General features: G+C 34.4%; 1 long non-coding RNA gene across 1 annotated transcript in view; it reads right to left on the bottom strand.

The window, feature by feature from the left end:
- The window catches only part of LOC118350419 (uncharacterized), a 49,719-nt gene extending 36,693 nt beyond the window's left edge, over positions 1-13,026 (bottom strand). Inside the window, exons 1-2 of the long non-coding RNA XR_004804187.2 lie at positions 12,907-13,026; positions 9,227-9,322 (exon numbers count right to left, since the gene is read on the bottom strand). This is a non-coding gene — a long non-coding RNA (uncharacterized LOC118350419). The remainder of the gene's footprint in view (positions 1-9,226; positions 9,323-12,906) is intronic.
- Between the last annotated feature and the right edge of the window lie 3,356 nt (positions 13,027-16,382).

Raw genomic sequence — 16,382 nt, 5'->3', positions numbered from 1 at the left:
GCACTATTCATTTCTAGAATAGATATCTAGTTAGTAGTATTAGTATCTAGAAATGTATTTAAATATATCGTAATACAAGATGAAGAAATAGGTCATTCTTTTTGTTTAAATCTTACATATGTGAGACTGTCATGAATTTACATAGGAATTGAGTTAAAATTTCATTTGGTTTACTGCTAAATGTTTAATATTTATGAATCATAGTATTTTATAAAGGAAAAACTGGAATTCTCCTGTTTTCCTAAATTCTAAGATTAGAATAACAAATTAGCCTAGATTACAGTAATATTTTGTTGTTGTTTTTTAATTTGAACTTCATAACTCTTTAAACTATTGGCATAATTTGTTGAGCTTCTTGGTAATTCACCATCTTCTTTGTCTTTTCTTAATATGTTAATATATCCTTAGACATTTATCAAAATTGTATATTGCACATGAAAACTGAGTTTTGCCATACAGTTGCACCATAAAAAAGTAAACTTAGAAATCTCAGTTATTTGCACTTCAAATGGGGCTATACCAAATATGCCTCTGTGAATAGAAAAAATACATACTTTTCAAAATTGCTTTAATGTCCTCCTTTTAAATTGCTCCCAGAGGGATCCCTGGGTGGCGCAGCAGTTTGGCGCCTGCCTTTGGCCCAGGTCGCGATCCTGGAGTCCCGGGATCGAATCCCACATCGGGCTCCCGGTGCATGGAGCCTGCTTCTCCCTCTGCCTATGTCTCTGCCTCTCTCTCTCTCTGTGACTATCATAAATAAATAAAAATAAATAAATAAATAAATAAATTGCTCCCAGAATATCTGTATGAACTACAAGAAAATTAAATATTTAAGCTACTGAAAACTAAACCGTTCTCTTCTGAAATTCAGAAGCACTTTTGAATCATGCATAAATCCCACTTTGGCATTACAAAGCATCATTAAAGCCTTCTTTAATCTTATTATTTTAAACATTGAAAACTCTTTTTTTCTACTGTAGAACCAAATAAAAGCAAATTAAGAACAAACTCACAAACTGGTATCCAAACAATTTTGTTCCCTTCCTGTATTTCACCTGAAACATAGTTTTCTGATCTTTTTCTTATCAGTTATATGGCAGTTTGATGTCTACTTTTTTATTTTACATTACCTTTCAGAAATATGAAATCTAAAAAAGTAATCTTTCAAATGTATCTATATTTAATTTAACATACTTATTTGTTATATTTATGTAATTAAATTACAATTAATTTCTTTTTTAGGATTTTATTTTTTAATTTTTATTTTTTATTTAAATTAAATGTAATTAACATATACTGTATTATTAGTTTCAGAGGTAGAATTTAGTGATTAATCAGTTGCACATACCACCCAGGGCTCATTCCATCAAGTGCCCTCCTTAATGCCCATCACCCAATTACCCCATCCCCCCACCCACTTCCCTTCCAGCAACCCTCAATTTATTCCCCATAGTTAAGAGTCTCTTATGATTTGTCTCCCTCTCTGTTTTCCTCTTATTTTATCTTTCCTTCCCTTCCCCTGTGTTCATCTCTTTTCTTTCTTAAATTCCAACTATGAGTAAAATCATATGATATTTGTCTTTCTCTGACTGACTTACTGCACTTAGCATTATACTCTTTAGTTCTATCCATATCATTGCAAATGAGAAGATTTAACTCCTTTGATGGCTGAGTAATAGTCCATTGTATATACATTCCATATCTCCTTCATCCATTCATCTGTTGATGAACATCTGGGCTCTTTCCATATTTTGGTTACTGTGAACATTGCTGCTATAAACATTGGGATGCATGTGCCCCTTTGAATCACAATGTTTGTATCCTTTGGATAAATACCTAGCAGTGCAATTGCTAGATCATAGGGTAGTTCTATTTTTAACTTTTTGAGGAACCTTCATACTGTTTTCCAAAGTGGCTGCACCAGTTGGCATTCCCATTAACCGTTTATGAGGGCTCCCCTTTCTCCACATCCTCACCAATTTCTATTGTTTCCTGAGTTGTTAATTTTAGCCATTCTGACAGGAGTGAGGTGACATCTCATTGTGGTTTTGATTTATATTTCCCTGATGTTGAGTGATGTTAAGGATATTTATTTAATTAAATTGCATATAATTAATTCTTCAATTTTCAAGGACTCACTCTCTGCTTTGCCATATATATAATACATAGTATTTTATAGCCTTTAAAAAAATTTAGTTATTTATCTTGATATGCCTTGGATGCCCTCAAAGATAATATAATCTTGCTTGGAATTTGGCTTGTACTACATTCATGAATTAATTCATGATTGCATTCAGAATTCTTATTGAGCACTTATTATGGGGAAAAAAGAGGTAATCCAAACTGATTACATTAAGCACCATAAAGGTTCTGTGAAGAAGAGAAATCAAATTGTGGATTTCTTGGATAAAATTCAAGAGAGATGAACCTGATGTCAGCTTCACAGGCAGGCAGTTCTACCAATTAGAAATGCTTCTACAGACATTTTTAACTGCTTCCCTGTCTTACAAACCACCGAAAGCAACCACAGTCACAAGCCCAACTATGAATTATAAAGAATATCTGCTATATTGGACCAGGCAAGAGAGGATAAAAAGAATCAACAGGAGTCCATCTCCTTGGTTTTGTGGCAGGTTGCAGATTTCCTGACAGTTAAATGTCACAGTTTTTAGAAGAGCTCACACCATCTTTCTGATAGCAGAATGAGATGTAGAAGCTGAAGCAAGGCTTGAGAGGGCCAGCGGAATGATCCATAAGAACCTAGTCTAATACTGTGACATGTTAGGGAAAATGCAACAAAGGAAAGAGTAGTCTTCATTGATGAAGGTAAACCTGGGTATGAGGGTTGGAGGGGGGAATAGTATGGGACACTTCTTATTTTAGGGAACCCATCATTTCAGAATGGTCTCGACAAGCTATATTGACCTCTTGAATGTCAAAGCTAAATGAGAGATGCACAACAGGATAGAGGACATAGAGGATTTAGTGAGGGAGATTCTAAGATGGCCAGCCCAAACTGAAACTTGAAGGCAAACCCACCTCACCTCTGCTACCATCCCCTTATGGTTCAGCCAATAGCTGCTCCAGATAGAATGGTCTCCACTCCATAACTACAGAGGCACCAGCACACAAGACAAAGGAGAAAAGAATATAAGTAAAATGAAGATGATGAAATTCTACCTGAAGAGCAATTTATCCCTCGAAATAGAAAAACCTCAAAGTATGCTCCATAGAAGTTACAAACACCATGGCTTCTCTAAGGATTACAAAAATGTGGAAAATAGATACAAAACAAAACAGAAAAACTGAAGAGGCGGCAAAAAAAGAGGAAAAATAAACTGGCAGAGCTCAGGGGAAAAAAAAGTGAAGGAAATAAATCAAGCCAGTTGTTAGAGAGATGAGCTACTTTGAAAACAACAAAATATAAAATAAAAGAGTGAAAACACATTTAGAAATGTAGAGCACAGACTTGAATAAATCACACAAAATGAAATAAAAAATTCAAAAATAGGAAGGCAATTAGAGAGAGGATGATTGAAAAGGAGACAAAGGCATCAACATAATGATAAGCTGTGATTGAGGAAAAACAGAGAAATATGAAAGAAATAAAATAGTCATAATTACCCCAATTGTCCTTCAGGCATTAAGAATAAAGACAGATGATCTCCTGTGTGTAACAGCTCCGGAATATAACACACATGTCCCCTTCTCAATAAAAGAAACTCCTTTATAAAATGTCATAAGAAAAAGGAATCAAAATAAAAACTCAAAAAGGAGAAACCATGATAAAGTTACTTAAATACAGAACCAAATTTACCAATTCTGAGATTGCAGACAGAATAGAATGAAACTATCATAAACTTAAAAATGTAAGAAAAAAGGTATAATAACAAAATTGAGGAGGAGGAAAGAACTGTGTATATCTCCTGTCTTTCACAGTGAGGAATACACAAATAGTTCTTACTGTTAAAACATGAAATTGAAAAAATAGTAATGACCTAATATTTTAATTTTCATTACTTTTTTATCATTTTTATCTGAAGGAATTATTTAGAAACTTTTTAGTTTGTAAACAAAATTCCATATGAAGTTTAATAATTTATTTTGAGGAACTTATTTAAAGAAAAAAATATGAGGACATTCATTAAGTTACCAAAATAATTCAGTAATTGTCATTATATTAGGCAAATTTATTTAAAATATGATTTTAAATAATCCTACATATAATCAAATATAATTTCTTTGAAAATTCATTGAAGAATGGAGAGAATTTTTAGATTTTTAAGTAAGATGAGCAGTGAGAGAGAAATGAGTATTAAAAGTTTTTTAAAGGATTAAGAACACAGAAAGAAGAAAAGAATACAAAATTTTGAATGTAACTATCCAAATATAACATGCAGTGGATTTTTCCATGACAAGTAAAAACTGTAATATATCAACATAGGAATATAAAATACAGTTTTGTTGTCTAAACATCATGGGTTTACCCTTATTCTATATATGTACCCTAAGAAATCATCTTCCTTCATGTTTTAATATTCTTATACATAAAAATAGAAAATTTCCCTTTCATAATTTAGCATGTATGTGATTGATATAGATATCGTGTGCAAACATTTTGGATTTTGTGAGTGCAATAAACTGAATATAAGTAGATATTCTTATTGGTCTGGTCCTAGAACAGTCAGATATATTGATGTATCCTTGTTGAAGAATGATAAAGATATAGTATATTTTAAAACTCAGTAGGAATAAGACTATTGGCTTTAAAAATAATAGTACTTTCCAGGAGAGAGCAGATTTAATAAGTAAAGAGCTATTTGTTCTGTGAACATCAAAAATATAGCCAGGAGAATTATATAAATGGTAGTTGTTGATTTAAAAACTTGTAGGAAATATGAGCTTAGAAGATTTTAGATTTGTGTAATGCTTTACTTAAGGACACATACACACACACAAACACATAGATTTAGAAATATAGACTGAAGTTTTTAAATATCTAATATAATTTGCTTACCAAGCATTAAAAACCTGCAAATTTCTGTCACTGAGAGCTTACTTTTTATTACCTTTTTATTATGAACATTTGAAAACATATACAAAAAGTGAAAGGATTATACTTACCACTTGGATTTTAAAATTGACCTTTACCACACTTCTTTATCACATAGCTATTCATTTATCCATTGATCAATCATCTTGTTTTTGGTGCACTTTATACTTTAATCTCTAAACACTTCAGTATGCATGTTCATTTACTAGAGTTCAATATTGTTTATAGTTTGTTTCTTTTGAGATAAAATTTATATACAGTAAACGCATAAATCTTAATTATATCATTCATTAACTTTTGAGAAAAAATAATTGATCTGTATAACCCAAACCTCCACCAAGGTATAGAACATATTATATCTCCTCAGCACATTCTCTCATAACCCTTCCAGTAATCCTTACCCCCAACCCTTGACCCTCAAAAGTAACTGCTGGTCAAATTATAACTCACCATTTATTTATTTTGCCTTTTCTAGAACCTCATAGAAATAAACCCATGTATGCGGCACCTGCATGGCTCAGTCGGTTAAGCATCTGACTTTTTAGCTCAAGTCATGATCTCAGGGTCCTGGGATCAAGCTCCCTGCTTAGTGTTGAGTCTGCTTCTCCCTCTCCCTTGGACCCTTCCTCCACTAATGATCTGTCTCAAATAAATAAAATCTAAAAAAAAAAGAAAAGAAAAAAGAAAGAAAAAAGAAAAGAAATAGATCCATATAGTCATCTTTGATAAAAGTTTTTTTTTTTTACTGGGTGATAATATTTTAGACTACCATCTATATAAGAGTTTATTTTTTGACTTAAATAAGCATAGTGTTAATATTTTTGAGAAGAATGTAAAAATGAATAGAATATTTTTGTTATTTCTAAGTGCATTAGACTACCGACACAACAACAACAAAACCAGATGAGCCCAAGTACTTTCAAAAATCATTTCACCAGTGGTACATATCCCACACTTGAAAAAACCCTGTCTTTGAATCCTGACTTTATTGTTCCATTGTTCTATTGATGGATGAGTTAGCTAACTTTACTTGGCCCTAATTAGCTTAGCCATCATTGGGATAATAATATCTATCTCACAGGGTTATCGTGTGGGATAAATGAAAAAACATATGTAAGTGTTTAACATAATACCTGGAAAAATAAGAAGGATGAAATAATTGGTAGCTATTATTATCATGATTAGAAACCTATCAATCATGAATATGAATTAGTAATCATAATAAATGTGAACATTTAGTTAGCCTTTATGTGCCAGTCTACTAAATGAATTAAATAATTTAATACTCAAACTATGAACTGGACATTATCGTCATCCTCATTTTTATATGACAGAATTGCAATAGAGAGCGCTTAAGTTACTTTCCTGGAATATACACTAATTGGTAGAGCAAGCTTTCACTTGAGCAGGATGCTCTTGACCACCAAGTTGTACCACCTCTTGGCAGTTTAGTGGTGCTCTGTAGAGAACAGGTATGGGGAATGGTAGGAGAAGAACTGTTAGTAGCAGTAAGAGTAGTGGTGGTAGGCTAATAGTAGCAGAAATGAAAAAGAAGCATAAGGGCATTAAATCTCAAAATGAACTAGTAAAAGAGACTCTACAAAACACAAAATCTCAAAAAAAAAAAAGAAGGAAAGGAGGAGGGGCAGGGGAGGAGGAGAAGGGGAAGCAGAAAGAGGAGGAAGAGAAGGAAGAACTGGGAGAGGAGGAGGGGGGAGGAGGAAGCAACGATGCCAATTTCAATCTTTTTTCAATTTCCCTATTTCTAGTTCTATCAATAAATTAATTACTTAAAGAAAAGTGTAGTTTTGGATGTTCCCCAGTAATATAGTTGTTCCGAATGTGTAGGGCCAAAGCAGTTTTACCTTTATAGGCTCCACCATGTTACTTAGGGAGCATGGAAGTTCTAAAATTATCAGCCAAAAGATACATATTTTGTTGAGTTATCTTTACTTTTCTTCTCCCTCAGTATAAGAAGATTACATAAATACACTGTTTATAGAAAAACTTCAAAGTATGAAATGAAGCAAAATTGAAAAGGTGTCATTCTCATTATCATAATTGTATTGTTCAAAGATAATGCTATAAAAGTCTAGGTATATATATATAAGTCTATATATATAAATATAGTCTATATATAAAAGTCTGTATATATAGATATACATATATTTTAGTTATCTGTTGCATAATAAATCACCCCAAGACTTACCAGCTTAAAACAACAATTATTATCTCTAGTTTATAGGGTCAGGAACCTGGATTTGGCTTAGCTGGTTCCTCTGTTTTAGGTTCTTTTATAAGGTTACAATTAACTTTCAACTAGGGCAGGATTCCTTCCAAACACACTGAATGGCTATTGATAGATTGAGTTCTTCAAGATTGTTGGACTGAGGATCTTAAGTCCTCACTAGCTGCTGTCCAAAGACTATTCTCAGTTCCCTGTCTCATGGAATTCTTCAGAGTAACAGAATGTTTCATGGCAGCCCACAAAAGAGTCTACAAGCAAAATGGAAGTTTCAATAGACTTTTGTAACCTAATTTAAAAAGTAGCATTCCATCACTTTTGCTCTATTATATTTATTAAAAGCAAGTCACTACATCTAGCTTACACTCAAAGGCAACGTATTACAAAAGAGTATGAATAGCAGGAGGTGAGGATTGTTAGAAGTAATCTTAGAAGTCTACCTACCACGGTAGATATACCCAAATCATAACAAAACTGATATTGGACTGTAAAACTTGTTTTTCTAGCCTGTTTTATTCACTCATAAATAAATATATTGTCAATATTTTTCAATGTAAACAAATATTTTAAATTATTTAAAAACCGTATAACATTCCATCATATGGATGTAAGATAATACTGTCTGCCACTAGTCTTAGTGATTATTTAGAGACTAGAGATGGTTTCCTGGGGTGGAATCTTGGTTCCACCCTGAGTATCTGTGGGGCCTTAGACAGTTACTTAAATTTTTTATAGCTTAGTTTATCCACTGGTAAAATGGAGCTAAGAATAATACCTTCTTCATAGAGTTGAGAACAGTGTGTGGCACATGGTAAGTGCTCAATGAATGTTATTATTGTGGTCATCATTATCACTATGACTTCAATTATTAAATTGCTGCTGTGACCATCATTTGGATATACAATGTTCTTCATCCCTCTAATTATATCTTTTTGCTAAATTCTTAAATGTGAAATTGTCAGGTCAAAAGATATATGCACTTTAAATAATATTGCTAAGTCACTTTTCAACAAGATTAGGCTAATTTATCATCTCAGTAGGGCATGACAGTGTCTGTTTCCTCAAGCTCCCATCAATTCTGGATAATTTTATCTTTGTGATGATAATTTGATAAGCAATAAATGCTATTACATTTTTTAAAGATTTTTTTATTTATTTATGATAGACCTAGAGAGAGAGAGAGAGAGAGAGAGAGAGGCAGAGACACAGGAGGAGGGAGAGCAGGCTCCATGCCAGGAGCCCAACGTGGGATTGGATCCTGGGACTCCAGGATTGTGCCCTGGGCCAAAGGCAGGCGCTAAACCAGTGAGCCACCCCACAGATCCCCAAATGCTATTACATTTTTATTTTAATTTGTATATCCTTATCACTGAAGCTGAACCTTTTTCCTTTTTTATCAATTAAGGTACACTTGACATACAACATTATATGCCAGCTGTACGACATAATTATTTGATGTTTGTACATATTGCACTATGATCCACAATCCACTAGACCACAATAAGTCTAGTTAGCATCCATCACCACACATAGTTCTAGAATTTTTGATATGTGTGGTGAGAATTTTGAAGATTTACTCTCTTAGCAACTTTCAAATATCCATTACAATATTATTAACTGTAGTCACCATGCTGTACATTATATCCCCGTGACTTATTTATTTTGTAAATGGAAGTTAGTATCTTTTGACCACCTTCACCTATTTCACCCATTCCTCCCACTCCCTGCCTCTGGCAACCGCCAATCTGTTCTCTGTTTCTATGAACTTGGGGATTTGGTTTTGTTTTTACAACCCACATATAAGTGGGATCATACAGTATTTGTCTTTCTGTGTCTGACTTGTTTACTTAGCATAATGCCCTCACAGTCCATACTGTTGTTGCAAATGACACAATTTCATTCTTCTTTATGGCTGAATAATACTCCACCATGTATGTATGCGCCATATTTTCTTTATCTGCTCATCTGTTCATTTGTTGACGGACATATAGGTTCTTTCAATGTCTTGACTGTTGTAAATAATGCTGCAATAAACAAGGAGGTGCACGTTGATTGTTTTTTTTTTTTTTTCCTTTGGATAAATACCCAGAAAAAGAATTGCTGGATCAGAGGCTGAACTGTTTTAATCTCCTTACTGGCAATATAAATTTCTTCTTTTGTGAATTACAATTCATACTTTTACCATTTTTAAGTGTGATAAATTATTTGAATTATTAATTTGTAATTATCTATCTACCTTATACAATGGAAATGCCTCTGGAGGTATTGAAACAGTGAGATTTTAGCAAACTTTCAGCCAGATAGAATTCACTTCCCATCTGGAAACAGGGAGCTGAGAAATCCCTGAGGGAGTCATCCTTTTTCTCTGGGAAGGTAGAATTGTGTTTTTGACTCCACCCTTGAAAGATTCATTCTTTTTTTTTTTTTTTTTTTTTTTTTGAAAGATTCATTCTTTAGGAAACCAGTCATTCCCTAATGAAACATACCTAATAAGGGCTTTTCAAGGCTTTCGGTGCTTTGGGGGCTGCAGCAACAAGCTGAGTGAGGTGTATCAAAAGGGATAGCAGTTTGAGGAAGTACTTAATCCAAGTAAAGAACATAAGATATTAGAGAGTGATGTGGCTTATCAAAGTCCCTAAACAGTATTGCCAACCTGTAAGGACAGGACAAAGGCACCTGAGAACTGAAATGATGACTAGAAATGTGCAGGCCTGAGATCAGAGAATAAAGGAGCAGAGGGCTCATTTGGGGATCGGTCTCAAATATATGACCCATCCCCTCTGATATCTATTTTGTGTACAAATGGCCTAGGATATATGTGTACGGTTGAAGAAGAATATATATATATATTCCACTATGCAATTTCCAAGGGCAGGAGTTTTCCTGTTTATCTTTGTATGCAGAATGCTAAGCACAATCCCAAATTCATAATAGCTACTTAAGAAATATTATTACTTTAACTAAAGAATAAATGTAGTAGCATAGTTAGGAAAAGGCATAGGTAGGTACACCAGGGATACATGGATCCTTGGAGGAAGGGAGACTTGGAGAGTAATGATTGGTAGTAGGGCAGTGTTAAGAAGATCAACCTCACAAAGTAAAAAGGATATACTGAAGGCAAGGCAAGATTAGTAACCAGAGAAACTGTCAGAAACTTAAGAATCAATGGAAACCAAGAAAGTCGGGAATACAAATTATATAAAATAACAAAGAGATTTCTTGCTACTAAGATAAACACCAACCTTAGCCGGGATGGGTCATAAATGTTAAAATGTGTAACAGGAAGCATTTTCCAAGTGGATTAGTCAGGAATTTATTATTCAATAACTACACATCAATAACCCAATATGTGACAGGATATGCTACTTAGTATAGGATGCTGAACAAGATACATCCTATAACCTCAAGAAGCAAATCATTACAACAGAGTATAAAGGCCATGATGGAATAAAGAGAGAGAATTTTAAAGGAGTTTCAGTTGGGAAGCCTAAACCAGCCTTGGAAGTGATGAAGGCTTCCCAAAGGAGATGAGACAAATAGGGACAATTGTGATGAAGGGCAATTCAGAATGCACCAGTTGAGCTGAGTAAGAAGAGTTGGGGAGTAAATTCCTGAAAGAAGCAGCAAAATACACCAAAATAATAGTGTGAGAGAGAGCTTGAAGCACTCTAGAAACCTCATGTATTTCAATGTGAATACAACCTGGAAGCTGCAATGGAAGCAGGTACATAATTGATTTGATTTTAAGAAATCTCAACTACCCATCATACCCTTACTGGTATAACCTAAAATACCTACATTCTTGAATGTTATTTTAGAATTGTTATGGGTACAGTGGGACATAAGAGTCATATATCAGCTAGTATATATTTAGAATTTTAGAATTTTGCTGGCATATTTGTAGGCAGGCACAGAAATGTAAGATCCATGAAGGACCAACTTTCTTTATCTCCAGTGTCTGGAATGATGCTGAACAAACAAATCTTTGTTGAAGGAAAATAAATGAGTGAATGATGCTGTCACAGCTTCATTATAAAAATGTGGTTTAGTATAAAATGTTCTAAATCCCAGATTTATTTCTGGATGATAGTTTTACATTTATTGGCCAACTTCCCTGCTCACCAATAATTTGTTGCCAGCAAATAAAAGTCAATGTTAATATTAGCCTATATTAAATAGAATTAGAAAGAAAAATACTCCCAGAAATAAAAACACCATGCCTTCCAAAATAAAATATTTCCTTAGATTATTGCGCTGTTCCCAACAAGGGACAATTTTGCCCCCCCCCCAAGGGAGATTCAGCACTGTCTAGAGTTATTGTTTATTGTTAGGTCAGGAAGAAAGCTACTGGCATCTGATGGGTAGGAACAGGAATGCTCATAAACACTACATTGCGTAGGATGATCTCTACGACAAAGAAACATCCTACCAAAATGTGATTAGTGGTAAGGTTAAGAAATCCTGGATTTTTGGAATCAGGGTCTCTGCTTATTTGGTACAGATCACTAAAACATGGTTTTGTCTTTAAACCCTTGGAAAAAAAAATAAAATAAAAAATAAACCCTTGGAACTCTTTTAGGTCTCAAAGTCTACATTTTTATTACAATGAATGTATTTGGCTCTGTAGTAGAATAAAATACAGTAGGAAACATGGAGAAGAAAGTGGAGTTTGGCTCCTGAACAGAGTATTCAATGAAGTTAGCCATTTGCCTGCTTCTAAAATGAGATGAAATATTGGAGCCAACTTTTTTCTTGTTTTCTTTCCCGAATGGAGATTGGGAAAAATTAACAAGTAGAAAATGGTTATCTCTGGCATTTCTCCTAACTTGTCTCCTATCATGATTGGTAGCCCCTCTACTTCTCTTTGTCTTCTCTTTGTGTATTATCACCTCACCATAAAAGGTCCCATTATTTAAATTGTTCCCTATGTCTCCTCACTCTTCCCAAACTGTCCTTTTCTTGGTGTTCTGTTCTTAACCACTTGAGAGAACCCTACCTCAGTGTTACTAGATGAAAATACTATTGATGTCCTACTTGTTAATTATATTATCATTTAAAAATAAAGATGGCAGGGAACTGATGGCTCAGTCAGTTAAGTGTCTGCCTTTGGCTCAGGTCGCAATCTCAGGGTCCTGGGATTGAATCCCACATCTGGGTCCCTGCTTACTAAGGAGTCTGCTTCTCTTTCTGCCTTTCTTCCCACTCATGCTCCTCTCTCTCTCTCTCAAATAAATAAATAAGATCTTTAAGAAAAAAAGAAAGATGGCGATGATATTGATCCATAATGGTGAAATTTCAAGCAGTGACATACTAGAGATCTTCAAAGCATGACTTTAACTTTTACCTTTGTTCATGAGGAATGAATTTATGTATAAACACTCCACAACCATAAGAATTTCTAATCAAGGTTGGTCTTATCCTTGACTATAGTACTACCTGTAGCTAATGCCTTATAGTGGTTAAACTACTAAATAAAACATTTCCACATTACAGATATAGATATGATATATAGCTGTTGCCCTAAGCCTCCTGATGCCCACCATCATCTCCAGTCCCACTATGGAACCTCTTCTATCTCCCCACAACCCAGCAACTGTAGCATTGATACCTGCTCCACTAGATGCCTTCAAACTCTGGCAGCCTCTGCTCTGATTGATTCATTCCAACTGTTCCTCTCCCCCATTGTTACATAGTTTGAATACTGTCTTGATTATGTCACTGGTTACAACTCTTGTCAGTTTGTTCCTACTGTCATTCTTGGTGGAGGAGGTACTTATCTTCTTAGATTCTAACAAGTAAAAGTAGGCAAAAAGCTTCATTTCCTTGATATTTGGGTACTTCTTTGAATGTTTCAAAGAAAACAGAAAACCTCAGATATAAGCTACAATTTCATCTTTAACAATATTTTCTTCAAGTTCTGAAAAAATAATCCATGATGAAAATGTGCCCATCCCGTTTGTGTCCATTTCAAATGTGAAAAGATATAGAGGATTATAAATAATGGTATATGTTACATATAGTTGTATGACTCAGGAAGATAAAGAGCATAGTGTAATGCTGTTTATATGGAGAAAAAAATGGCAAATGAGGAAAGGAGTGACATGAAATCAGTGGTTTAATTATAAGGGTGCTAAAAGCATAGGACAGATTATAATATAGAAGCATAATAAAAATGAATGACATCACTCAACTTTTAAGCACTAAAATTCATTAAAAGAGATCCCTTCCATTTTAAAATTAATGATGTCATAGTATTGACATCATTATTTTTTTCAAAAACTCAAAAAGTACAAAGAAAAGAGTAAAAATAATTCCAAGTCTCACCAGAACAGTCATAATTAACAATTGGTAAACCTTGGTCTAGATAGTGTTTATATACTTATGCAGACATAAGGATGGATGGATGGATGGATGGATGTTTAGATAGATAGGATTTAAAAAAATGATGTTGTACTATATTTCATTACTAATGATTAGGTTTTATTTATTTTAAATTGATTAGAAAGCAAAAGAATTTGTGGAGCTGCAAGTTTCCTGAACTTTATACAAAGTTCGAAAAGCTAGAAGAGACATGAATTTCTAGAATTTCTGTGAATCAGAGAAAAAGATTATGCAAAACAGTAGAAATTGAAGTTTGTTAAATATTTGTTTCCCTTTTTTAGGCCACCTTTATTTCTTCATGTAATGAAACATTTTTAAATTAGCATATTTTGTTTCCTTTATAGCTCCCTCTTTCCCCTCTACTGACCTTAGGTATTGCATAACTTTTTTTGTAATATGCTCCCATTTGGTTACTTTCAGTTCTACACTTAAATGGAGTGTAGTCCTTTTCACTGAATAAGTACACAATTATTCTGCTGTTTCATGATTGATTTAACAATTGTACTTTATCTATTGAATTCCTTTTATAGAATGTAAGAATAGAGTCTAGTTAAACCACCTCAGCCATACATGCTTCTCTCTCTGCATCTTCTCATTATATTTATGTAGTCATTTGTAGTAAAATAATGGTCAGTGCTTATATTACAATCACTATAAATACTTTTCGGAACTGAGCAATGTTTACATTTCTTTTCTATCCATTTTTTCCCCTCAAATTAGTAATTGCTTTGCTTTTCTATGTTAATATTGCTACTTCTTCCCAAATTTAGTATTATTTCCCACTTGTCAAAATACTTTAAGTAATTGGTTGGATCCACTTTTCCCTCTTAGAGATGTTGCTAGTAGAGCCTTCTATTCTCCTGAGCCAGTCAACTGATTACTCTGTAAGTTTGCTGTACTGTTGTCACCTTTGGTGCTTTCCATGGATTTGATCCCAAGGATCCCCTTCTTTCATGTGCTGTGATGGTGGGACCATTTCCAAATCTTGTGTCTTCTTTACATGGAGTACATTCTGAGTAAGGGAGCTTAGGAGGTAAGTTTTTGAGCTCTTGTATATCTGAAAACATCTTTTTTCCAACCTTACATGTTAATGGTTTGGCTGAGCATTAGTTAGAAACTTCTTCCTAAAATTTGGAGGCATTGTCTCCTGGGTTCCAGTGTGGCTGCTGAAGTTATCAAATGTCATTCTGATCCCCTGAGCTTTTTAAAAAATATTTATTTATTTGACAGAGAGGAGAGAGAGAGAGAGAGAGAGAGCAGGAGCAGGGGCAAAAGGGTGGAAGGAGAAGCAGACTCAATCCCAGGACACTGAGACCATGACCTGAGACAAAGACAGATGCTTAACTGAGTGAGCCACGCAGGCGCCCCTCCCTTGAGCTACTTATACATAACTTTTTTTCACTTCTCTGAACAAGCCCTAATGTTCTAAAATTTCAAGTTCCAAACTGGTGGAGTTATTTTTTTTTTAAATTGTGCTGGGTACACAGTGGATCATTTCACTCTGGATGAGCTCCACATGTAACTCTTACAGAGGTCTTTTTTTTTGGGGGGGGGGGGGTTTCATTTCAGCAATATGCTTTCAATTTCCAAAGAGCTCCTTCTTATTTTCCCATTGTTCCTTTTTCTTTATCATCCTATCTGGTTTCATGAATTCAATCTCTTAACTTTCTAAAGACATCATTTATAATTTTTGAAATTTCCTCTGCTCTCCTCAATATCACATGTCTTGCAGGGGGCTGTTTTTTCCTCTTTGAGTTTCTTCATTTTCTCTCCATGGCCCTCCTCAAGTATCTTGTGACCTTTTCTATGTTAGATACTTAAAAAGCATGTTGAAAGCTCTATGTGCATGCTTGGTGTAGCTAACTGGCATGCTTCATGGTGGATTGATCCGGTTAGATCAGAGCTCTTAAGAGCTCTCAAGAGTTCCCAAATCCGAGCTTGAGATTTAAACTGAATACCTCAGAATCACCTGGAAGGCTTGTTAAAACACAAATCGCTGGGCATCACCTCAGACTTTTTGATTATGTAGGTACAGTTTGATAATTTGCAATTGTAAAGAGTTTCCAGGTGATCCTAGCATTGCAGATCCTTGGACCACAATTAGAAAACCACTGGTCTAGAGAAAACTCAATCCAATTTCCTGCCTGGTGGGAATATATCTGTTACCCGAAGCAGAGCAGAGCAAAGGAGTCATACCAGAGATCTCTTTAATATTGAGCTTTCTCTAAAACTTTCAGTTTGAGGAAAGTCCTTGTTCCAGACCTCTGTTGTACCTAGTGTCTTGCAAGTTACAGTCCCTGTAATAATTTCATCAGAAACAAACCTCGTCCTACCTAAGGGTCTCACGGTTCCTTATAAAGATTTCAACCAGACCTCATCCTTTCAATCTAACGCATTCCTACCTTCTGAGGTACTAATTGCCTCCAGTTCCTGAATCTTTCTAAGGTTTCTGCAGCTTAAATCTCTATTGGCATCCTTCCCTTCAGGCGCACAGGCTTCACGTTTCATGTTCCCCATGCTTGGTTAATTACCATTCTGCCACCTGCTTTCATTTTCCCCATTTGTTAACATTTTGTTCATTATTGTCTCTATTCCAATTTTTTAAATAGAATACTATATACCTTTTCAAAAAACCTATGTCATTTAATGGGGCTCCAGGAGGGAGCAAATGTAAATTTGTGCATTCAATCTACTATGTTTTAT

This window comes from Canis lupus, chromosome 12 (assembly GCF_003254725.2).
Source record: "Canis lupus dingo isolate Sandy chromosome 12, ASM325472v2, whole genome shotgun sequence".
NCBI lineage: Eukaryota > Metazoa > Chordata > Mammalia > Carnivora > Canidae > Canis > Canis lupus.
Note: the sequence above shows the minus strand (reverse complement) of the source record. Positions and strands in the feature narration are given on the sequence as shown.